The 24,186-nt window shown below is 39.1% G+C and overlaps 1 protein-coding gene and 1 long non-coding RNA gene across 5 annotated transcripts in view; one reads left to right on the top strand and one right to left on the bottom strand.

Moving 5' to 3' along the window:
• tyn (trynity) overlaps nt 1-24,186 on the top strand; it is an 83,350-nt gene that overhangs the window by 21,542 nt on the left and 37,622 nt on the right. The gene's annotated exons all lie outside the window — the stretch shown is intronic.
• LOC138913823 (uncharacterized) lies at nt 3,688-5,317 on the bottom strand. Of its 4 annotated transcripts, none has more exons than XR_011419684.1 (4): nt 5,002-5,307; nt 4,863-4,934; nt 4,367-4,803; nt 3,688-3,961 (listed from the first exon to the last, which is right to left on the bottom strand). It is a non-coding gene; the product is annotated as an uncharacterized lncRNA (long non-coding RNA). The 4 variants fall into 4 exon arrangements; XR_011419682.1 differs by lacking the exon at nt 3,688-3,961 and adding an exon at nt 3,980-4,221 and having other exon boundaries at nt 4,350-4,803; XR_011419683.1 differs by lacking the exon at nt 3,688-3,961 and adding an exon at nt 3,980-4,221 and having other exon boundaries at nt 5,002-5,306.

The following is a 24,186-nucleotide window of genomic DNA, read 5'->3' as shown; positions in this document are numbered from 1 at the left end:
CAGAGCCATAGCCATTTTCGATTCACCGATTTACCGATTTACCCTGATCTTGGCTTTATGCAATTATGCGGGGCAAACCCTCGAGCTCTTCGATTCGGTCTGGTTCGGTTTGGTTTTTCGTTTTTCGTTTTTGGTTTCTCGGCTTCTTGCTCGGGGGTTCTACTTATGCCCATAAAGACATAATTGGCCCCACAGAACACAGACTTAAGTAAACAAGAGAGGAAAATAATAATTTAATTTGAAATAAAACGAGCGGCCCAATGCTCTGGGTCTTTGCACTCGTGCCTCCGCATTTATCTTTGACCCTTTTTGGTATTGTGGCTAAATGGGTCATTCGTCAAGGTAACTTTCATTTGTGAGTTGTGAGGAAAACTGGGAGCTGGAAGTTGGGAGTTGGGAGCTTGGAGCGCGTCACATGGAACGTGGACGCACTTAATCATAATCCCATTCCTGTGTTCCCATTCTATTCTATTCTATTATCTTACCCAAGCGGTTCTGTTGTTTTGTTCTTGTCATTGGCGAGACAATCGGACGATCTTGTTAGGCCGCGTGTCTCAACCCACTAATTGGACTTGGATTGGACATGCCTGATTTTCCGCGTTCTCGGCGTTTTAGAGTCAAGGATGTGGGATGGCAAACGGTGATGCACAGAAAGAAAACATTATTAAACTCTGGTAAAAATATTAGGGATCAATGAAGAACTCAAACTAATAAAACTGTAGAGTCACCAAATGTTCTTGTTTTAGATTAGATTATAAACATTCAATATTTTGGATATTATCGATATAGTCTTTTATATAAAACTTCCCTTGAATTGTACTAAAGCTATATTAAATACTTGAAGTATTTAGAATAGCTTAGATATTTTTGATATTATCGATATAGGACTATATATAAACTCCTCTAAAGCATAACTCAAAATACTAAGGAAGCATATACGAAATATCTTAAGAATTTATAGAGAATAAAAGTTTTGTCGGTATATAATTTTTAATATTTTCGATATAGTCCTTATTTCTCTGTGTAATACTCGTACTATTACTGTTACTGGGCATCTCCATTAGCCGTCAGCCCATCAGCCATTAGCCATCAGCCAAGGGGTCAAGGCTAATTTCAACCTTTTGACAACTCAACTCGGTCGCAATAGCAATCGCAATCTTGGGGCCTCGTAGCCCCGGGTCCTCGATAAGTGTGCAAATTGCCGCTGGCGGGCATTCTGATGCGGCTTTTGGCTACGTCGGTTGCTTCGGCTGCCCCGGCGAATCACTTTCCTGCTCTAAAGTTTGTAATTTGCCTTAATTGAATATTCGTGCTGGTGCTGGTCAAAACCGCACTCGGCAAAAGGTGCCCCAAAGCCCCAAAGACCGCCGACATTCTTCGGCTGGAGAGCCTGGCTTAATGAGCCTGGGGATCCATCAGCGTTGACATATCCGTTGACTTTCCGTTGCTCTCGGATTGCAGTCCAAGCGCAAGTCCATTTTTCCCAAATGATGTGTGACAAATCCATTGGTCTGGTACTAGACTTCAGCTATATAACTTATAAGCTCATGCCTTGCCGAACGAATGGCCTCGCGGTTACGCAAATTAGTTTGATTTTATGGCCACAAATCATTGGATTTGAAGCTTAAACTATGCAGATTGTAATAAAGGGCTAAAAACTGTTTAATTTGGAAAGGAATGACTACGAAAGCTGTAAGAATCTGGGAAATCTTTGAGTACAAAATTACGCGAATTCTTGAGCATCATTTTATTTTCGATCTTTAATTTCAGTTTTAAATTTCAGTTTTAATAATGCAAAATTATGTAAATTATTGCAATTTAATAAAGAAAATCCTTTTTAAGGGATAATCCTTAAGTACAATATTACGCGAATTCTTGAGCATCATTTATATATCTAAAATTTCACTTTTAAATGTAAATGAATAATTAAAAATTATGCAAATTCGCCCAATTTTATAAAGAAAGCCCTTTCTAGAGTTTTTTAAGCTGAAATGATGTTATAACTTTTGGTAGAATATGACGCGAACTCTTGAGCATCATTATCTTTTCTTTCCTTCCTTAATGTTGCATGCAAACTGCAACCGATGTTCCACCACTATTAGCTTAAAGGGTCGGGTCTAATGACCCATCCACCTGCCCCAAACACTTTGTAAGCCATCTACTTGAGTGCAAACACATTTGCCAATGGAAATTATCCAAGAGAAGCCCGAAGGATGCGAGAGCCTGGACTGGACCCATGTTGATCCTTCTGTTGATTGACTGCTTTCGTCACGCCAAGTGGCCAGCCCCCTTGGCTTCCAGCTAACCGAGGTAACTGAGGTAACCCAGCTAACCCAGCTAACCATGCCATTTATCCTCCATCCTCTCGTGTTCGGCGGCTACCAGGAGTGCAACATGTTAATCATTTCGAGCATCAGGCCATGTCAAATGGAGATCACACAGTAGAGCTCTACCAGAGCTTCTCCTGCTGCATTTTTCCTGCTGTTTATTTTTCGCTGGCCAACACCAAGCGACCAACCGACCAAACAAGCAACCCACAAACCAGCCAAGTGATCCCTGATCTTCATCTGCTGTGCAAACGCCCCGCGGGGCTTGTTACAAATTTTGATGGACGGCCAGTGGTTGAAATTGATTAGCTTTAATGGTGGCAAAGTTCTCTGCCTGTCTGCTAACCAGAATGCATTCCTAATGGAAATGTGAAGAGCTCGCTAGCTGGCTAGGCTGAAAACAGAAAACTGAAAACAGAAATCAGAATCAATCAAATCACATCTAGACAGACATATAATTTGAAGAGCCTTTTGATTTTGATGTGTTGCTTAACTCGAACTGTCATAAGCGAATTGGCTGCGGAGTGTTCGAAGTTCAAGGCTGTTTTTTAGGGGTCAAAACCAGGCGGGGGGTCAAATCAAGTTCAGTTTGGGGTCAGGGGTCGGGGTTTTCCTCTTGTCTAATTTGCCTAGAATCATGGGAATCCATCTGAGATTGAGACTTGCCCATCTGCGGTTTTTCCAACTCTCCGATTTTCCGACTTTCCGACTTGGCGAGACTTTCACAATCGAAAGAATTCGCCGGGCGGCCACTTTTATGCTTCATTAGGCCAGAAATTATATCTCATGATGGCCTGGGCCCTGAGATTCATTCTCCAGCCATTTCTGGCTATCTACCATCTGCAACGTAGTCGTCGTCGCCTCCTTTGGGTTTTTCAATTTCTAAAATTGATGAACTTGCTGATGGAAATCTGTCAGCCAGCGTCGAAGTGTTGAAAGCTTAGACGCGGACTGAATGGGCTGGTGCATGCACTTGCAAAAAAGTCGAATCTACCTTAATTTAGTGTAATATATATAGATATTTCTTAATAATATTAAAAATAGGCGTTATTTGATATTTTGGGCATTTTAAATTATAAAAACGCGAATTCTTAAGTCATGAAAAACTCCTATTTAGTATAATTTCTTAATAATATTTAAACAAGGCGATTGGAATTTTAATTAAAATTTTATTTGATATTTTAAGCATTTTAAATCATAAAAACGCGAATTCTTAAGTCATGAAAAACTCCTATTTAGTGTAATTTCTTAATAATATTAAAACTAGGCGTTTTGAATTTTAATTAAAATTTTATTTGATATTTTTAGTATTTTAAATCATAAAAACGCGAATTCTTAAGTCATGAAAAATTCCTATAATGTAATTTGTTGTTTCTGGATTTGTTGGGATAATCCCAACTATTTTTTTGAGAGTGCACCAGAGTTTATACAGCTGGAGAACCGATGGAGTGCTGGATGAGGATGAGTTTTATGGATCTCCCAACCCGCAGAAGGCGTTGGAGTTTCTGGACAGACATGCAGGTTGGGCTGCTTTGCACCCGCATCATTGGTGTGCTGCTGGCCAACCAGAAAGTCAGCCAGAAATCCAGAAAGCCCACTCAAAAAGCCCGGGGCCAGGATCTGGAATGACTGCGCTGAAAATGCAGACATTAAATTGATGCCCAGATTTGAGATCCCAAGACCGAAGTGCGAAGACCAGACCAGACTAGAGAACTGAAGACTGGAAATCACAGATCACAGCCATCATCAGCCAAGCGACAAATGAGCAGACACGAGTAATCGGAATCTCAATCGGAATCTTAGTCTGAATCTGAATCTGAATCTGAGAACTGCTTTCCATTTGCTAACCGCAATCAAAGCCTCAAGTCTATCAGTGTTGTTCTATAGTTTGTACCTAGGCAAGATGGAATCATTTTCAAGATTAGTACATAAATAAAATATTTTGTACTCTACAAAATATTTTTAAATATTCTAGTATAGAGGTTAGCTTATTATTATGAATAAATATCAGTAAAAAAATACATTTTAGGTACAAGTACCTCGATTATCTTGCCACCACTGTCCCCAGTCGAGTGTGCAAAATGATTTCCTTGACTGACTCTTCGACTCTCACTCGCTCGCCTTTCGCATTTCAATTTATTCCGCAACCGACTAGAATCCAATGCCAATGCAAATTATCTGACGGGGTTCATCAAACCTTTGGCAAATGCAACCAGATCGCTTCGGCTTCTGCTTCTGCGACTACTGTGCTAAATGTTTTTCTTTTTTGCTCACATCTCACATCAGCCTCTGGTCTTCTTGGCCTGGCCATCATCATCATCATCATAATCATCATCATCCAGATGGAATCCGGTTCCGGTTTCGTTATCGTTTCGAAGGTGACTCTGTGACTTTGAGCAGGATGTTCCCGAGATGTCGATCTACCGATATGGAGGTGAGACAATCCAGTGGTTCCTTGGATAACTGGTTGAAATCACTGAAAAGGAAGGGTAATTCGATTAGTTATCGATTACCCTGACAAAATCTTAATTATACAGTCATTTGATGATTAATCGCTCTCTTCATTTCAATCTTGATTAATGATCTTATCATGAATATTGATATTGTCTGGAAGAAAATATTTTCCATGTGATTAGCTGGCAGCTTTTTGACTGAAACTAATTCTTTAGTTCACCTTAAAGAGTACATCTCGCCCAAATGAATCAATTATGTAAATGCATTCCATCTCCATTAAGTTCTCCCCACATTTTCCGTTGGCCAGCTTAAATTCGCGCTTGTCTCTTTCGATCTTGGCCCGGCTAACTATTTAGAATGATTTCATCAGGGGCCAAAAATGGGCAACGGCGAATGTCAGTGCTACGTCGTCACGCCTCCAAAAGTCCGCAACATCAGCACTTCCTTGCCTTCTTTTTTGAACTGCTGGAGTCGCCAACCTAAAAATTCCCAACTCCACCCCCATTTCCACCTTTGTCTCATTTTGTCCCGTGTAGTTTTTTGCTCCATTTCTGTCACGCTTGAAGACTGCAATTGAGCCAATTGAGACCCACAACTGTTTTAGTTGCGGTTTCCGAAGATGCTGCCCTGCCAGCTCCTCCGAAACTGAACACTGAGAAAAACAAGGGAAATCCAAAAATTAAATTGATATGATGTTGATATGAAATAAGGTAGAAATTATATTTTTTCTGTGTGAAAAAGTAATCTAAAACACCTTAAACATAACTTTTCTCTCAGTGAATATCTCTGGGGGCGTGTGAAGAAGCAGAAAGGGGGGGACTTCAACTAAAACAAAGCCAGGCAACGAGATAATAATAATACACATAATATTAAAACGAGAACAACGACACTAAGCCAAGTTAGCAGAGACTCTTGACAACAATGGTGCGGGAGGTGCTCCAGGAAAATGACTAATTACGTGCTGGCAAACAGCCCGAGGTTTCGAGGTTCTGAGGCTCTGAGGTTCCGAGGGGGCGGTTTTGGGGGGCTTATGGGGTCTGCAAGGGGCTTAAGGGGGTTACTACTACGACTACGGACCATCCACGAACGATCCACATTAGCAGCGGGCGCTGCTCGAGCTGCTCGCGTTGGTAGCGTAGCGGTGAATGGTAATTGCGGACCGTTATAATACGAGCGCGCATAATAAGATCGAGAGATGGCTAAAGCTACACGGAGGGAAAAAGTGTCAACAAAAATAATTAATTTTTTGAAAGAAATGAGACTAAAATTTCGAAAATATATATTTTTTAGTACTCTTTAATTTTAAATCAAGCGTCTTTTTTTAGTTTATATTATTTCCTAATTTCTATTATTTTTTTTAGATTTTTATATCAATTCGTTTAGGTTGCAGAAACTACTTGCCTTTTTTTTGGGTACTCCTTTATATATTAGTATAGATTTATTTATATTATATTTATATTATTTTTCTCTTTAGGAAGGTGCAAATTTTTTCCCTCAGTGCTTTGCAGAAGCGGAAAACTTATGGGATCAGGGGGTTAGGTGGCAGTCTGGATGCCCTGATGCGCATATTTGCTCCAATTCCGACGCTGGCTAAATGTGACACCCGAAGGGGAATCGAAATCACATGGGCTATACCTATACAATACCCCTTCCTTCCTCAACACTCTGCACACACTCTAATCTAATCAACAATGATGACGACGATGACCCAGTTCTGGTTGCGTTTTGCTTGCAACAGTTAGGCAAATGGAAGTCAAAGTGGAGTGCATTAGCATCTGCCACAAGCTCGGCAGGCAGATGCAACATGCCACCTCTTGTCGTGGCCCAATCATCGGTAATAACCTCTGGAAAGATGCAAAGATGGGGCTCTCGGGGTGATTCAAAGAAGATTTGAACCCTCGGCAAAAAGTCTGCAAAGTGGAGAAGTCGGTCAAACTCAAGCACTGGAACTCGGAAAATAAATAGAAACATGAGAACGAACACATTTGGCCATTATATGTATTTATGCCAACTGCATTTCGTTTAGGAAAATTGTAGCCTCATTAACTAAACTCTTGATTGAATCTCTTGGCTAAAAGCCATACTTAATACTTCATTTTCTCATTTTCATAGATACCTTTTACCCTTTTTTGTGAAAGTAAAGGTAGTTAAGAAGTTTTTCTTAAGTGATTTTTGTGGAAAATACGATCATAATGAATGGGTTTTAGTTTGGGTAAGGACCCTTATTTCCACTGTTTTATTAGTGTTCTTTAGCTTATCTTAAAAAATATCTCCCAGTTCATTTGGATACCGCTGCCCCATTCCCTGCGTTTTTTCGTGTTGTATCTCCCCTTTTTTTTGAAGGGCCTGTATCCATTGTGAATCTGTGTCAGTAGGAGCATCTGCATCCGAACAATACCTATAGAGAACCCCCCCCCATTTACTCCCCCTGGGCGGTGTCAATTCCAGCCAGATACAAAAGGCGAAGAATGGCCAAGAGCTGTCGACACCAATTGGTGTTTTTGCCATATTTAGTTACCAACTTGGAGGCGGGGAATCGGAATCGGGAGTTTGTGGGGTTTTGGAATGGGTATATGGGGCTTGGCTGCAGCAAATATGGACAAATTGCATTGAACTGAAGCCATGTTAGGATCCTAATGGATCATGGCCGACATGATTGATGATTCCGTGGTCCAAAGTCCCTAAAAGAATGAAAACTGGAGCAACCGTAGAAGGTCTGGCCGAAAAGAGCAGGGTTTGGGTTTTAGGTTTGTGCTTAAGTTCTTCAACCTTCGTTGAGTCGGTAAATTGATGGAAGAAGCACTGCCATCATCGCTGATCTTCAAGTGTTATTGCTCCGATTTAGTTAGTTAACTCTAACAGTTCATAAACACTTGTGCTCGGATTGGAGGACAGGAAATGGAAGGGATGTCTCCATCTCCATCACCGCCTCCATCTTCATGCTCCAGAGTTCTCCAGAGTGTTGTCTTTATTTCCCTCTACCAGTCTTCCAGTCATTTATCGCAGATCGCGACGAGTTTCGACTCAAGACCCAAGAAAATTGTCGGGATAGACCTTTTCTTTTTTTTTTTCTTCTTATAGCATGGAGACAACAGTTGCACAGCACACAATTTCGATGTTTACGTAATGCCAGTGATTCCGAGGCGAAGCCAAATGGATTCATCTCTGGGTTCTCGTTCTGATAATGTCTGTTCTTTGTGGTGCGGTATGGTATATGGTATGTAAGCTGAAACCGCAAAGAATCTTGGGTCGGTCGGTGGGCCTCCTCCTCAAATGGAATGCATCTAACTGTCATTGTCAAGAGAGAGAGTCACTAACCACAAATACGAAATTCGCTCGCTTCGCTGGGGTTCATCCGCCTACACACACAGAAAAAAAGATACGTTTGTATATATATTTTAAAGTGGGTAAACTAAAACAAAAGTAACCAAAAAATATTGTAAATATAATCAGGGTTTCCTTAAAATATAAGAACAAAAAAAACTTTATATATCACCAGTGGGGTTCGAACCTAGCACCTTTAAACTGGGCCTCAGTATATTCTCCCATCAAATAGATATGAAAACTTATATTTAAAACTTATTCCTGTGCAGCTCCTTGGCTCCATTGCCTCCATTCTATTCAATTCTCCGTTGCCATTTCCATTAATGAAATGCTTAGAGCCCGAGCAAATTATGGTTTAGCTGCTCATGCGTGTGGAGCTCGCGGCCTGGCTACACTTTCCCAAGTGGAGCAGAGACAACTGAGGTCGCCTCCATAGGGTTAGAACACATCGTCGTGCCGCCCTGCGGTGGCTTTCACTCACCGAGATCCTGAGATTCGAGATCCGAGATCCGAGATCTCTGGGATGGGATCGAATCGGATCGGATCTACAAACTGCGATCTGCGATCTATCATCCCCAATTATCAGAAATCACTTTCTTTCGCCGAATGCTGACCAGAAACACATCCATCTCGCATCTCGCGGCTTTATTCCCAATTCCAGCCAGCCAGCCAACCAGCCAGCTTAGCCTAGCTTGTGCCCATTCCTCGTTCTCCAAGTGGGTGAAATGTGATGTTGGGAAAATCTATTTAACGGAATGCACTCAAATCATGCAAAAAAAAAAAAAAAGCGCAAGGCACAACATAAAACGTGAGTCGATGACGTGAGCCCGTCAGCCATCAATCGAGTTTCGGAGGCAGAAGTTGCAGGAGAAGAACGGGCACTTTGTTGCCATTTTCTATAGACTTCAGACGGACTGGGAGGATACCTCGCATATCCAACACATTTTCTTTTTAAAAGGATCACCGGATTTATCAGGTTTTTAACTGTGGTTTCAAATGAATTTTTAAGCTGCTATTAACTTAATAAAAAATCCTTAAAGCTTTTTTTTAAATTATAAAAAATTACTTAATATTATTTTACATTTATATTTTATATTGTCTTAAAAAGATTGATCATAACATCATTTTGTGTGGATTGGATTCGACTGTCCTTTCAAAGTAATGTTTTAAAATTATCGATATTTTCGATATTTGGTCAATATCGACTCGATAATTTCGATGTCTTGAGGGAAAACACAATTTAAATATCGAGAAATAGCAAACTGTCGCTATTTTTTTAAGCTATATTTAAAATAACTGACAAAATGTAATATTCGGTATTTAAAACAATAAGAGTAGAATATTTTGTATCCTATTCTTTCTAAAATCTACGTTTCGTCCAGTCTGATCGATCCTTGGATCCGGTAAAGCCCCCATGGCCACAGGAGAAACAGAAACCATAACGAAAATCGAAAACTATTTTTCACAGCCTCGGCAAAAAGGTGGAAGACGAGATCGTTTAGCGGAGTTTGGGGGATGGAGATGGAGATGGTCTCCTCAGGTCCAAGAGATCGAATCCGAGAGCCGATGGCGACAAATGCGGTTCGTGGAAGAGAATCTCCATCTCCGCTAGGGGTTTTCGGGGGATTTGGGGGAGAAGAATTGGTGGACCCATGGACCCGTTACGAGAATCGTTTTTCTTGCATTTCCTTTTGAGAAAGAAAGTTTTTCGCCAGCCGAAAAACAAAAAAAAAAAAAAAACAGATCGCCCAAAGATTTGGCTTTTTGTCTTTGCGTTTCGTTCCTTTGTCTTTTCCCCATTTGTTCTCTTTTTTTTTCTATTATTTTGTGGGATTTTGGTTCTGGATCTGAATCAGAGTTGGGGAGTTCGGAGCTATCTAACGGCATCGGTTACACTACATAACTGTTCTCACTTTCTTCACCGACGTTTTGCCGCGCTCTTTGGATTTATAGCTTCGTTTCGTTTTGTTATTTTGTTTTTTTTTCGTTTTGCCGTCTTTTGTCTTTTGTGGTTCGTTCTCGCATTTCCGGTGTTCAGAATCGGAGAATCAGAATCCAGAACCAGAAACCAGAGTTGTGGCATTACTTAGAAGCCATTACAGGGCAGAAAAGTCAAGTCGAGCTGTCCATTTGGAGGGGGGGAGAAACCGAACTAAACTAAACTGGACTTGACTAAGATCAAAAGCTCTATTAATTTGGTATTTAAACTCATTTGCATTACAGAACAGAATCTTCATTTGTCTAGCTAACTTCTGCTGGCACTTTCACCCATTGATTTTGAACTTTTCTTTTGAGAATTCCAACTGGGCTGCGAGTCATAAATCAATGGCCTTTCCTGAAGCTTCTGCTTTTGGGTTGGCTCTTCGAAAAATAGGTAAAGAGATTATCTCAGGCGAAGAAAGACCAAGACCAAGACCAAGATGACCAAAGGTCCAAAAGAGCCAAATACTCGAGTGAAATCAGCTGGGGGAACCAGAAGTTATTTTCGGCATTTGGCCGCAATGAAAGTAAAACCCATTAGATTCAAGTCTCAATGGTGGCGACGATGACCATAACAAGAAAGCAGGTAAACACGCCAGACATTAAAATAAAATCAAGTTAACACAAACAAAAAATTAAGAAAGAAATAATTGTCAAAAGCGGAGAAGCTTCGAAAAGAAAGGCGTAATAGAAAAATAACTAACGTATAAGAGAAGTCCGAGTTCGAATCCAAGTCGGAAGAGCGGCGTGTGCCCTTTCTTCAAAGTGAAATTTCCTTCAATGCCACTAAGTCTACAAAGGGGGCCCACAGCCACAAAAAGCGAGCAATTTTACTTGCATCAACTGGAAATGCCTAACGCCCTCTTAGAATACCGAATTTCGGATGATCTTTAGATGCCTTCCAGGAATTCTGGGTAAACTTTTCTAATAATTCAAAAATGTAGAATTGGAAATCATTAGTGAAGCAAAATTTAAACAATTTTAAGTTTTAAACATAGCTTCAGTTTCAATGATGTTGTAATATTACAAACATTACATTCTTCTACCATATTTCTTCATCCTTATGATTAAAAATGTCGTACTTTACAGCCCATCAACTTTTCATAAAGTTAGGGTATATAATGAAAAGCTAAAAATAAAGAAGACCCAAAAGCAGGGACATACACGCACTGTCCGCAATGAAAAGTGCGTAGATCATTACCAAGTTTCCTCTGCTTCCCGCATTCTTTTCGGCTTTCTTCGGAAGAGAGATAATACACGTATAAAAAAGGTTGTATTTTGCAAAACCGTTTGACGAGTAAATAATCTTTAATGTATTTTCAACTTATTATTAAGTATTTTGTTATTTCAATAATATTACATTTATTTTTCGAAAAATTTTAAACTCATATCTGGTAACTTTTTCAAAAATCGTATAACAAGATTTCTTTCTGTGTAGAAAAAAGGGTAGCGAGGTTTTACTGCATCTTAAGACCGCATTTATTTTGCGTTTAATTGCCACAATTGTGAAATTAATTTCGTTTTCGTTTTCATTGGCCAGTGAAATCTTCATGGCGTTTTTTTTTTTTATTCATACCTTTGACAGAATGAATGACAGACGGGTAAAAAGCGAGGGTTTCGCACTCTTCTCCCTTTGAGAAAAGCAGCAATGAAAACTCTTTGATTGACTGTTGACTGATTGGGTTTTCTTTGTTTTCATTATTCAATCGGAATTACGGAATGAACAAGTTTTTCTGCTGCTCTGTAATTTCACAAATAACAATATTGGAAATTATAAAATATTTGATCAATATAGTTTTTAATGCTATTAATTAATTTGAACTGAAGCTATTACTAGTCTAATTCTTATTGGGATTCCAGCCCAGTGCTCCCCTTCCAATTGTACTTGTACTAGATCGACTAGAAACAAAATCTGCTATTAGTTCGCATTCTTAGAAGACTGCCACACTTCGAGGGCTTCCCACATGATTCGCAATTCTCAATTCTCGCTTCTTGGACTCAATTGAGTTGTAGAGTCATCGTCAATTGTTGACTTTCGTCATCGCTGGTGATCCCAATACAGATTTGTTTGCACTCGAAATTAGTCGAGAATTGGCAAAAAGATGCCGCCCTCATTCGAAATTAGTCGACTAAACATGGTCAAAAAAAGATTTGGCAAAAGCCAAGGCGGAAAGAAAGAAAGAAACAGTCAAAGAATTGCGGGAAATCGGGGGAGAATCGCCTAAGAATCGCAGACAAATTTGAGTTTCAAATCAAAAACTAATGAAAAGGTTATAAATGCCGTTATCTGACATCAGAAGACTGAAGACAGTCTGCCATAAAGTCAGAAATTATGCCAAATCTTGCGCAGAGAGAAGAGTGCCAGCTGAAGAATCCCAGCCCAGTCGCTTCTAATTTTGTTTGGCCTGGGACTGCGTTGCACTGGCACAGGAATGCCAAACATGCAAGCACACTGAGAGAAATAAACTTGGAAAAATTCTAGAAGAGAAATATTTGACTTGATATGCGGGCAGCTCAATTCGATATGCTCGCTCTATTTCGAATTGACCAGCAATACCATAAATTTACTTTGAACATAGTTAATTTCTTATACGCTTGCAGTTATCAGCTATATGTTTTTAACTAAAGTGAAAAGGTGCAAAACATGGATGCGTAGAATCTATAGTTTTTAGTGCAGATTTCTCCCAGTGCTTGACAGTTCGCATTCACACGCCAACCGGCGAGGCAGCAAACGGCGAATTGATGCCGCCGATGATGAGCTGCCAGTCAGTCAGAGTAAGGCTAAGACGGCGACTAAGATTCTGGCTAAGACCCTGGCCAAGACCTCGACTTGGAAACTACTACTACTGCTGACCGAAGACCGAAAAGACTCCAAAAACTGCAGGCATAATGAGAAACCCAGCGGAGAGAGACGACGGCTGGCGATGCCTGAGATTATGCTAATAAGTTGGCGAGCTGCTGCCGCGTTTTTTTTTAGTTTTTGTTGGCCGAAACGGTATTGGTAACCGAAGAGTTGGCCCAAACCAAACTAAAACGCTGCAAGCGACGACAGCGACACAAAAACCTAGAACAGAACACCATTGACCAAAGTTTGTAATACCCTGGACATCTAAGTTCCGAACCTATTAGTTTAGGGATTTATTACAAACAGTGTTGTACAAAAATTCCAAAAATATTTAAAATACTTTAATCCAAGTTTTGGAAAACTTTGAAATAGATAACATAAAAAGTTCCCACAAATGTGTCCCACCTTAAAATATTTTATGTTGATTATTAGAAAATAAATCAACTTTGAAAATTAAGAAATTAAATTGAAAAAAATTATCAAATGTTAAAAAAGCATAGTCAGATTGGAAGACCCTTTTTAGAGGGTACAAAAACAGGGGCCACAGCAACAACATGGGCAACATGCACAGCAGCAGCAGCAACAACAACTTGCAACAGCTTGCAGAACAGCAACAACGGAACGTCAGAGACAAGAAGACAACAGTAAAAGCCAAAGCTAAAGCTGAATCTGAATCTTAGTCTGAAGCTGAGGCTGAGTCTTCGTCTTCGTCTCAAGTTAAAGCCAAGTCTGCATTCTAGGTCACTGACTACTAGGAGCAGGCCAAACCGAGTTGATGCACTGAAAGAAATTAAGTTTAAAACAAAGAACTAGTTCCCATCATAGAAAATGATTATTATATTTAATGGATACAAAAAAAGTGATGTGATTTATTCGGTGATCTAAATGCATTGTGGTAAATAATAATATTTTAAAAACAAATATTAGCAAAACAATTTGGTTCGTAGTTAAAATTAATAAATAAAATAATTTATTAAAAACAAAACCAGAATTAAAAATCTTTAAATTAGCAGCTGTTTCTCTCTGTGTGTTGCATGTTGCATGTTGGTGTTGGCCAACGTCTCATTCAGTTATCAGTTGGCTGGCGGAACAGGCGAAACCCAGGAGTGGGATGTTTTGAATGCTGAGGATTGCAGCTGGAAAATAGAGATTGGAGGTTTGAGAGGCGGAGAGGCCGCCGCAAAATGGAAATCGGTCAATTGTTGCCGCCTGGTCAAACTGTCAGCCAAGCGGTCTTGTGCCATATTGTCTTTTTGGCCTAAATGGCATTCCAAATGGATTGGCAAGACGGCTAACAACCCGATGAGCCGGCGGGGCAGTGGGACAAGGTGAAGTCCAATGGCCAAATGGTAATGAGACTTGACATCGCCGGTGCATTCAACATTCAACATATTTTCGGGGTGGGGTTTCCAGTTGCAACGCGGCAAATGAAGTTATAGGCAAAGCACTTTGGCACACAAATGGTCATTGGAATAAATTGGCAAATCCATTGAGTTTATTTTATGAAAATACCCAGCCCACTTTCTTTGCTCATATTCATAAAGTACAGGTTTTGATGGGAGGGGTTATATGTTGATTGCATTTTTGTTTCTGGGAGAGAGGAAGCTAAGTGATAACTTGTCAGTGTCGAAAAACTTGATAATAAAGTATAAAGAAATTAAAAGTCATTATTTCCATTGTTACGACCAAAAAAGATATTTTGGGGTGAAAATTATGGATTCGAATTTTCGACGAAAATATTACTTATTCTATGGTTTTTTAGTCGTAGCTTGGACAATTCGAGGCCCACAGCTAACAGACCGACTGTTTTGAACAGCTAACGACCTATACTAACGAATGGCATCACTTTCTGGGAAATTTATTTTTTGATAAATTTTCGCATTTTTTGAAAAAAATTACAAAATTTAAAAATTTCTAGGTTTGAATGCCAATCGATTGGGAATTTAATAACGAGCTCATCGAGGTATGACACTCCATATTTGGATCATTACTTCAATTGTTACGACCAAAGAACCGATATTTTGGGGTGAAAATTATGGATTCGCATATAACAAACTGCCGAAATTTTTTCAAGCTTTAATCTAAAATTAAATCTATTTATAAGTAAAATTGATGAGTTCCCCAGCCGACCAACTCCTTAAACGCAAAGTTACATATAGTATCTTAACAGATCTTAACAGTTCTTTGGCGTGTTCTACTGTTGTCGCTGTTAATCAGCATAATGATAATGAATGGACCACGGAGATAATAATCTAGCGATAATGATCTTGCAGTTAGCCGTCGCGATCGCTGACAGAATGTGTCGCGTTCCAGGCAAATTGACGAAACCCAACGAAATTAACGACTGTCGTTGATTATGATTGATATTACACAAAACTATATGCGCCGATACCGATAAATGGCGACGACCACCTCGGAGCAGATCGTATCGCATTGGAATAGAATCGAATCGAACAGGAATGGCAATAGAAAACGGCACATGATTGCCGAACGAACGAACGATTGAATCGAAACCCGTTCCTCGTCGGGATTGGGAGCAATCATTATGCCGTCTAACGTCTAACGATGACTCACAATCGTCGTCATCGGCGTCACCATCATCATTAATCCCGAATCCGAAATCGGAATCGAAACCCAACCCACCAGATTTGCTTCGACGCCTCCTCTGTATGCAAATTGATTAGCATTGTCTTGCCATTTCATTATGGATCGTAAAGAGTGCTTGGGGCATGCGGACTTGGCTACAATGTTGGAATATGATGTTATAAAGAATGGCAATCCAATAATATAATAATAGTAGAGTCCCATAAAGAGTATAAAGAGACCGTCTTATTCGCATTTATCAATACCTTTCCCAAAAGGGAATATCCTCCTTGGATTTCTTCACTTTCTTCCGTTAGCCAATTTAAATTTGGGTTGGGTTCTTCGGGGTCAGCAATTCTGGACTCGAGTTTGTCGTGTGGGTCGTGTATCACTTTCCTATTGATAATCGTCATAAATCGCCAAATATTTATTTGGCCAAATGGAGGTTCTATTTGGAAGACAGCGAGCGGCGTTTGTTGTTTGCCCCCGTCAATTGTGGGATCATGTTTTTTTTTTGCGCGGGGAATGAAAGAAAACAAAGCGAAATAAAAGAGGTAAAATAGAAAAGAAAAGGCAAATAACTGAGACAGAAAAACAAAAAAAAAAATCACCACAGCTGACCCAGTAAAAGAAAAAGTTTATTTTTATTTTTGTTGTTCTTGTTTTTTTTGGCGGCCTCTGTTGTTCGTTTTAGCTTTTTTGCGCATTTTGACCAAATAGATATTAATTCTTAACGGTTTTTACTTTCACGTTAGAACAATATGGACAGGGTGATAATTATATCCAAAGAGGCGGCGAGTTCGTTGCCTAAGTCTTTTGTTTTTTCGCCTCTTCCGTTGCGAACACATTTTCGACCCCTTCTGCCATACGTGTTCGTTCAGCCCCTGCTCTATATCCATAAATCGCCGCCCATCTCCGTCTGTTTGTATTTTAGATTTTAGCTGACTAACGGACCTGGAATGAGATGTGCCAAGTTTGCACTAATTCCCGCATTGTTGTACGCTATTTGTTTTCCAACCACTCGGCCTGAGCAAATAGAAAATTCTTTACAAGAATGCAAATGGAAAACAAACTCAGGTCGGCAGGGGAAAAAACAAAAGGAAATGGGTTGCTGTCGAACGCAAAAATAGAATGGAGACTGTATCACAAAATCAGTGAAGGTCATCGTCGATTTGAATTCAAAAATGGTGCTCTTAAAAAATGTATATAATCTTCAATCAATCAAAATAAAATTCTTACTAAAATTCTACATTTTTAGAAATATTCTTCTTTTTGATTTAGTAATTTTAATGCCGATAATTAAGCTTTCAATGGTAATCCGTGGTTAATGTATCGAATAAACCATTATGTTGATTGTAACAATTAATGAACATTGTTAGATTCTTAATATCATTGTAATTATTTCGCTGCCTTTGCATGCATTTCCTTTGAATTTAGAACTCGTGCAGAATAATAATTTTCACATTGCAGAACCGTGATGAGAGGAGCACAATGCACACTGAAATCAACACAAAGATCACTTGATTCATTACTACGATTCATTACCCAGTCGAGACGTTAACTCGAATTTAGACTTGCACAATCAGTGGTTCTCTCGGTTTTAACGAGAACCCCCGAATTATAAAGCCGCAGTGGCGATTAACGATCTGTGATGCACCCGGGCGAAATCAACTTAACGATTAGAAAGAGGTGTTGATCACTCGGCGAGTCTTTGCAATCAGTTGCCCGCTGATTGGACTTCCTTTTCTGTTTTTTTTTTTGTTTAGTTGGGGGACTCAGCGGCTCATGCGGCGTCTTTGGGTTTTGAACATAAACCCAATTTCGCCGACATCTGCATATATGTGCCATCATCCCATCATCACCACAAATGGGTCATGTGGATTCGCTGATGAGTGATAGTCAGTGTTGGGAAAGGAACTAGACATTGTAACTATGCAGGAGGTATTTTGCAAAATTAAGTACACTTTAAGTGAAAGAATTTATTTTATATTTATTTACTTATTATAAATTTTTCTATATAAAAAGCTATGAAAAATTCACTTTTTGATCTGTGATCGTTGATAAAAAAATATAACAGGTACCCAAAAATACCTAGGTACTTTCCAACACTGTTTAGAGTGGACCATCCAAAGACGTGATCATCATAACAAACTCATATGTCATGATCTGAGGTCGTTTCGACCAGCATGCAATCCCGTCTAAATCCCCACCCCCTTTCAGCCCCACTTATTTTTTTTTCGTTTTTTTTTAGTATCCAACTGTTTTTGTGTCGCGGTTTCGGTTTTGTTTTTGCTGCCTTGGCGGCTCATTTTGTGATTTTCTAAATAAATTTTCTTGATTTCGTACAACTTTCACATGTGAATGTGACGACGGCCGTCATCGCCTTCCCCCTCCCCCCTTACTTCTTACCGCCACCTCTCCCCAACGTCCCCTGCCCACCACCCCACCATCATCATCTTTCTCCGCCCCCTCAACCCGATGTCGAGTTAATGTCTTGGCCGCATCGGTTATTATAGTGGTGATTTTTTCTCGTATATATATTTTGTAGTCTCTTCAGCTGTGCTTTGTGCTTAACAGGGTATTTGGAAGTGATGGAATAGTTAAAAACCGATTATGCCATTGGGAAATATATATATTATTTTTTAAGTGATTGGTTTTGATGATTTACGATTTCTAAGATTACAAAATTTAAATGTTTTAAAATATATTTATATATAACATTAAGAAGGTATTTAAAGTGAAAGTAAAATTATGAGTTTGCGCATTATAATATTTGGAATATGTATAGCTATGTTTACCCCAGATAATTTAATATCCTTGGTAGATTTTTTTCAAGTGAATTTTTCCGGTGAATTCCAGTGGTTGTCTTTGTAATTTGAATTTTCATAGTTATTCATTTTGTGGTTAGCTCCTGTACTTTTTTTATGGCCTTGCTTTTAATTTCCAGGGCATTTAGCTATTCGACGATCAACTGGGAACTGAAATCTTTTCTATTTTCTTTGTGGTTTTTGTGCCAGCAATTTTTCTGATTTTCCTTTGGCTGTCTTGCGGAGCTATAAATTTAATTTTGATGCAAAGTTACAGCTTAATTCTAATGCCCAGGGTGCGAGAGACAGTGTCTGCAGCTCATGGCGGAGAGCATCATCATCATCATCATCTTGGCCAGCAATTGTATGACCAGCGGGCCTCCACCTCCTCCTCCTTCTCTGTTTTAGTCCCGCCTCCATGGATTCCAAGGCATTTCACTTTTTTCCTCATCTCGTGCAGATTCTCCCCTGTCTCTATGTTTTTTCTTTTTTTATCGTGCCGCAAATGATGATCGATGTGCGCTTCGCATGTCTCCGGCATCTTCATTTAAATTGGCAAAATGCAAAATGGCAATCACTGTCGTCTGTCTGCCCACCTCCATATCTTCACCACCACCTCCACTTCGTAGCGATCTTGTCAACAGGTGATGCCAAAAAATATTAAGATAAATGTCAGGGCAGCCGGCGAATGGGACAAAATTAATTAGGCTCCTAAATGGGCAACGCCTGCCACTCAGGCCCCCAAATGCTTCCTGATCCTCTGCTGCTAAATCTGCTGCTGCTCTGCTAAATCCGAGTGAGTTCCCAATCCGCAATCCACGCTAATCACCTGGATTGGTGGCTCAGTGGCTCAGCGTCAGCCGTTGGCCATAATAAATGACCGGGCTTATCCCCATTCCCATTCCCGATCCTTGTTGCATTCCCTCCTCCTTGAAAGCCACCATTCTGACGTCTCCATCTCGCTCTCTCCGGCAGGAACACTGAAAGAAAATGCATAAAAAATAAAATAAAAAATTCCCTATAATATATATTTTAAAGTATTAACCAATAATATTTTTTAATAATAATCATAATAGTATTATATTATCGTTTAGTATTTTTAAATATATATTATAGAGTATTTTGAATTTTTTTATTATAATAATATATCACATCTGATACTGCCGATATTCAAATTCTTTGTTGACCATTTTAAGATCATTATAGACCTTTTTCCTTTTAGCAGTGTATTTTTCCAAGTGCATTTCTGCTCCTCCGCTCCAACTTCTACTGCCTTTGAAGGCGCTAATTAGCCACGTTGGCTGATTGTGTGTTGGTAATGGCTTTTTGGGCCTTTTTGGCCGTTTTGTTTTCGGACAAACGGAATTGCTGCCACTCGGCACTTGGCAAAGGTGTGAAGAGTGCCAAGGAAAGTGGTAACTGACGGAGCTGAAGGAGGGTTTAGGCCAAGTCATGATGGACACCTGGAAGCGGTCCACACAGCACAGCACAGAGATTGGATTGCAGACGCAGATGAGCAATGATCATGGGGATTTCTCGGCTTTATTAGCGCTAATGCCGCGAGTTCTGGTTAGGAGAGATGATTTAGCCTTAGTCCGAGTTATAGCTTAGGGCCGCATTTGAGTTGTAATAAATCATTGCTACTTACGCCCAATGTTTTTAGTCGTAGCCTTTGGTGAAGGTAGCAGGATATACATTTTTAAAGAAATTTAAATAGCATTTAGGCTGCACCACAAAAATAAGCAATCGGGCATCTTTCCATCCTTAAGTTTAATGATTTAATTTTCAGAAGATTGAATTTTTCTCTTTTTGAATGGATACTAGTTCTAAGATGATCCTCTAATTATGTAATCACATGCTCCCCGAGGAATTCCCCTGGCAATAGATAATAACACAATCCGCTTCCCAGCCCATAAAATCCAGACATCTAATACACCGAACATGAAAACCCCTCCCCTCCCTGCCCAAAAAAAAAATAAAGGGAATCCATCATTATATCTCCTCATTCTACGTCATTTGGTTAAACCATTCCTCTTGGGACTCTTTCGACCTCTCCACTTCTCCCGTTGGCGATCAACAGCTTCCGGTTATAATGATCAAACGGGGCGAGATCCATTGACGACTTTTGGCCGGTGTTTCGATGTTTTTTGTTTTTTTTTTTTGAGCTATCGTAAAAGTCGGAGGCACGAATCTAGTTGGGACAATCAATTTCCCATTGAAAGAAAGCTAACGGGTTAATGGCCATCTGTGGGCCATATCGGCGCCTGCATCACGAACCAAATAGACGAGCCAATGATAAAAAGTAATTAACAAGAAATGAAGTTAAATCAGGCAGCGGTCTAAAATCAACAAGCGATTATACGGATTTTGATTCGGATTTCGCTGACGGTGAAAGGTTATCCGACCTTCATGCAGATCCAAATTATATAGATGGGATACAATGGAATATATAGGTCAGTTGGCAAATATAAGTAGGTTAACATAAAATGTTTAGAAAACAAGAAAGGAAGCTAGCTTCGGCCAGCCGAAGCTTATATACCCTTGCAGATCATTCCTATTAATTAACAAATCGCAAAAATGTTCAATTTTCTAATATTTCTCATTAATTTTCCGATCGTTCCTATGGCAGCTATATGATATAGTCGTCCGATTTTGATTAAATTAAAATTGAAATTCGGAAATATTTAAAAAGAGTCATATCCTAGAGTAGAAGATAATACAATAAAAACCAAAGAAGCTAGAATTTATTTCCTATTACTTTTCCATTAATTTTCCGATCGTTCCTATGGCAGCTATATGATATAGTAGTCCGATTTTTTAAATAATTAATTCGAAATTCAAATATATTTAAAAAATAACATCCCCAAAAGTAGAAGGTGATATTTCAAAAAACACCGAAGCTAGAATTTTTTAAAGTTTTTTTTTTCCGATTGTTCCTATGGGAGCTATAAGATATAGTTGTCCGATCCGGTCGGCTCCGACATATATACTACCTGCAATAGAAAGAAGACTTTTGGGAAAGTTTCATCCCGATAGCTCAAAAACTGAGAGACTAGTTTGCGTAGAAACAGACAGACGGACAGACGGACAGACGGACAGACGGACAGACGGACATGGCTAGATCGACTCGTCTTGTGATGCTGATCAAGAATATATATACTTTATGGGGTCGGAAACGTCTCCTTCACTGCGTTGCAAACTTCTGACTGAAATCATAATACCCTCTGCAAGGGTATAAATATAATAATCATTTTTATAGATTACCAAAAATTTAAACATCTTAATTTTTGTAAATTTGTATAGATCATCTGATGGACTGAAACAAAGACCAAAAAAGTAAAAGCTTCTGCAAAAATTTAGAACATGTCCAGAATTCTTCGATAAATGGCGCGAAAACTGGAAAATGTGATGGTGAAAAGGGGTTTACAACCAGAAAGCCTGGCAATTTACGTTGATCGAAAATGCATCGGCCGGAACCAGAAGATCTGAAAGATCTGGTAGCTGAAGCTCAAGAATTTCTGGGGGATGGCGCCCAAAATCCAGTGAGCGAGACAGTTGACACAACGGTGCTTTTCCATATATACACACACATGTTTGTTTGTTTGTTTATTGGTTTGTGTGACACAGTGCAAGGTGGAAAATTGTGGAAGGGGGCATAGGAAAACTAAGCGGAACTCAAAGAGCGCAACGAACAATTCTTCTATAAGAAGATTCCAAGAGATCATGATCAATTTTTAACCAAGTTTGTCAAACGAATAAGAAAAGATCTACATTTTTTATATGAGATCTGTTTTCTTAATTATTTTTTATACCTATTATTTAAAAAATCATATATATATATATATGTATATATATATATATTAAAAATTTGATTTATTGCTTATAACGTATATACCCCATATCTTTCTGACAAATATCCCCAGCTTTTATTTGTATCAATTTAAGTGATTTCTTTACGCTTTCGCGGTGGCTACTGTGGCTGATTCTCCGGCTCGTTCCTGTTCTTAAATTCTTACGACTCTGCTCTGCAATTCGTTCCAATCTTAATTACGGTTGCCACTGCAACAGTTGCAACCGCAGCAAACTGCAACTGCATCTCCACACCTCGGTGAAAAGCAATTCATTTTGCTGTTATGTCAAGCTTTGCTCATTCCCGATTCCGCACACAAAAAGAAAATCAGATCAATTCCAAATGGAAAACTGCATATAAAACGGTTTCAGTCTATTCAATTTTTTGATATAATTATGTAATATTAATTTAGGCTTTAGTAGCAAAGCATACCCCATTTTTCACAGCAATATATCATGTTAATTAGGAATCCAATCGATCTTCATTTAATATCTTTTTTTTCCTGTGTGCTAAGCCCCGATTTTGATACCGATTGATGTTGCTCTAATGAATTATGATTGCCATTGCAGCTGCACTTGAAGAGAGCAGGAGCATTTCTCTGTTAGCCAACTCTTCGGCGCTCTCTGTTAGCCATTTGCTGTTGGCCAAATGTTAGGCAACGACAGCATGGCAATGACCTGAGTGCGTGGAGCGACTTTGGCTAAGTTCTCATTGCTCATTGCTCACTGTTCACTCAGTGCTACACAAAGAGAAAAATAGTATTATATAAAGAATTAATATCTTTCTAGTAATATATAAAAAAAATTGTTAGGTTCTTAAGTCTGATACCTAAAATTCTAAAATTTACAGAACTTAAAAAAAAAGAAATTTAAAATAATAAAAAATTTTTTCTGAGTGCACCAACTACTCACTAACCCCGCCGCGACTTACTTTAATGTTTATTTTCTTGGTTTCTCGCTTCCCCTAGTCGCCCCCCCTCGCCGCCCCTGCCCCTCCCTCCCTTGACACTGGCGACCGTTAATGTATAATGCAAATATGTGTTTCACATCGTCATTTCTCTTCTCTCCTCGAGAATCCCCCTTCACCGAGCGAGTTCAAATAAAGTGCCGCTTGGTTCCGTTCCATTCCGTTCCGCACTTTTGCCGGGGCGATCAAAATTTGTTCATTACGACCCTGTTTTAATGGGCGTGCTATGGCTTACTTTGCTATATAGTGGGGAATATACATATACATTTATATCAGGTGGCATTGCCAGAAATACCGCCCTGGGTGGCTAAACTATCAGCTTTATTACGACTATTGTACACACTCGGCAGATAAAGATTTCCCAACCGCTAGATGCTGCTTACTTGGAGGATTTACGTAGGATTTCCGTTTCATTATCCTTGCTGGGGGGAAAAATTCAAATTTTTAAATAATAATATCCAAATCATCTTTGGTCTTTATTTGTAAGGAGATCCCTGCCAGGGAAAGTACGCATATTATTTAATTTAAAGTTAATATTATACCGTAGTGTTAAATATTTATTTATCAAAAACATATTTATATAATAGAAAAATATATGCAAATTTTATTGACGTGGAAATGTGGTAAACAGTGCAAGCTAGAAATAATGAACTAATGGAAAAAAAGGAAAAGGGCAAATATTGCTTTATTGTATTTTTTATATTAAAATATTTTTACTTGAAGACATTTTTTATAAGAATATCATTAAAAATTCCTTAAACTATTGGGAAACATTTTACACATTTATTGACTGTAATATGGAGTTCTCCTTACCGAGGTGCCCACTGTACATGCAAATGGTTGTAACTCTGTTAACAGGTGCCGTTGCAAAAGAAGAAGGTCGCTCTGATCTCTCTCTCTCTCTCTCTCTTTCAAGTTCAATGCTATGAACTTTACAAGAAAGAAACAAAGAGCGGCCTCGGAAGAGAGTTGTAATTGTGAAGAGCGTTCTCTCAGCGGGCTCTCTCACTTTTTGTACACTTGGAAAAGAGTCCATTTATTTTCCAATTT

Source organism: Drosophila takahashii, chromosome X, assembly GCF_030179915.1.
Source record: "Drosophila takahashii strain IR98-3 E-12201 chromosome X, DtakHiC1v2, whole genome shotgun sequence".
In the NCBI taxonomy this organism is placed as follows: Eukaryota; Metazoa; Arthropoda; class Insecta; order Diptera; family Drosophilidae; genus Drosophila; species Drosophila takahashii.
The sequence above is the reverse complement of the archived record's forward strand: the minus strand, read 5'-3'. Positions and strand labels throughout refer to the sequence as shown.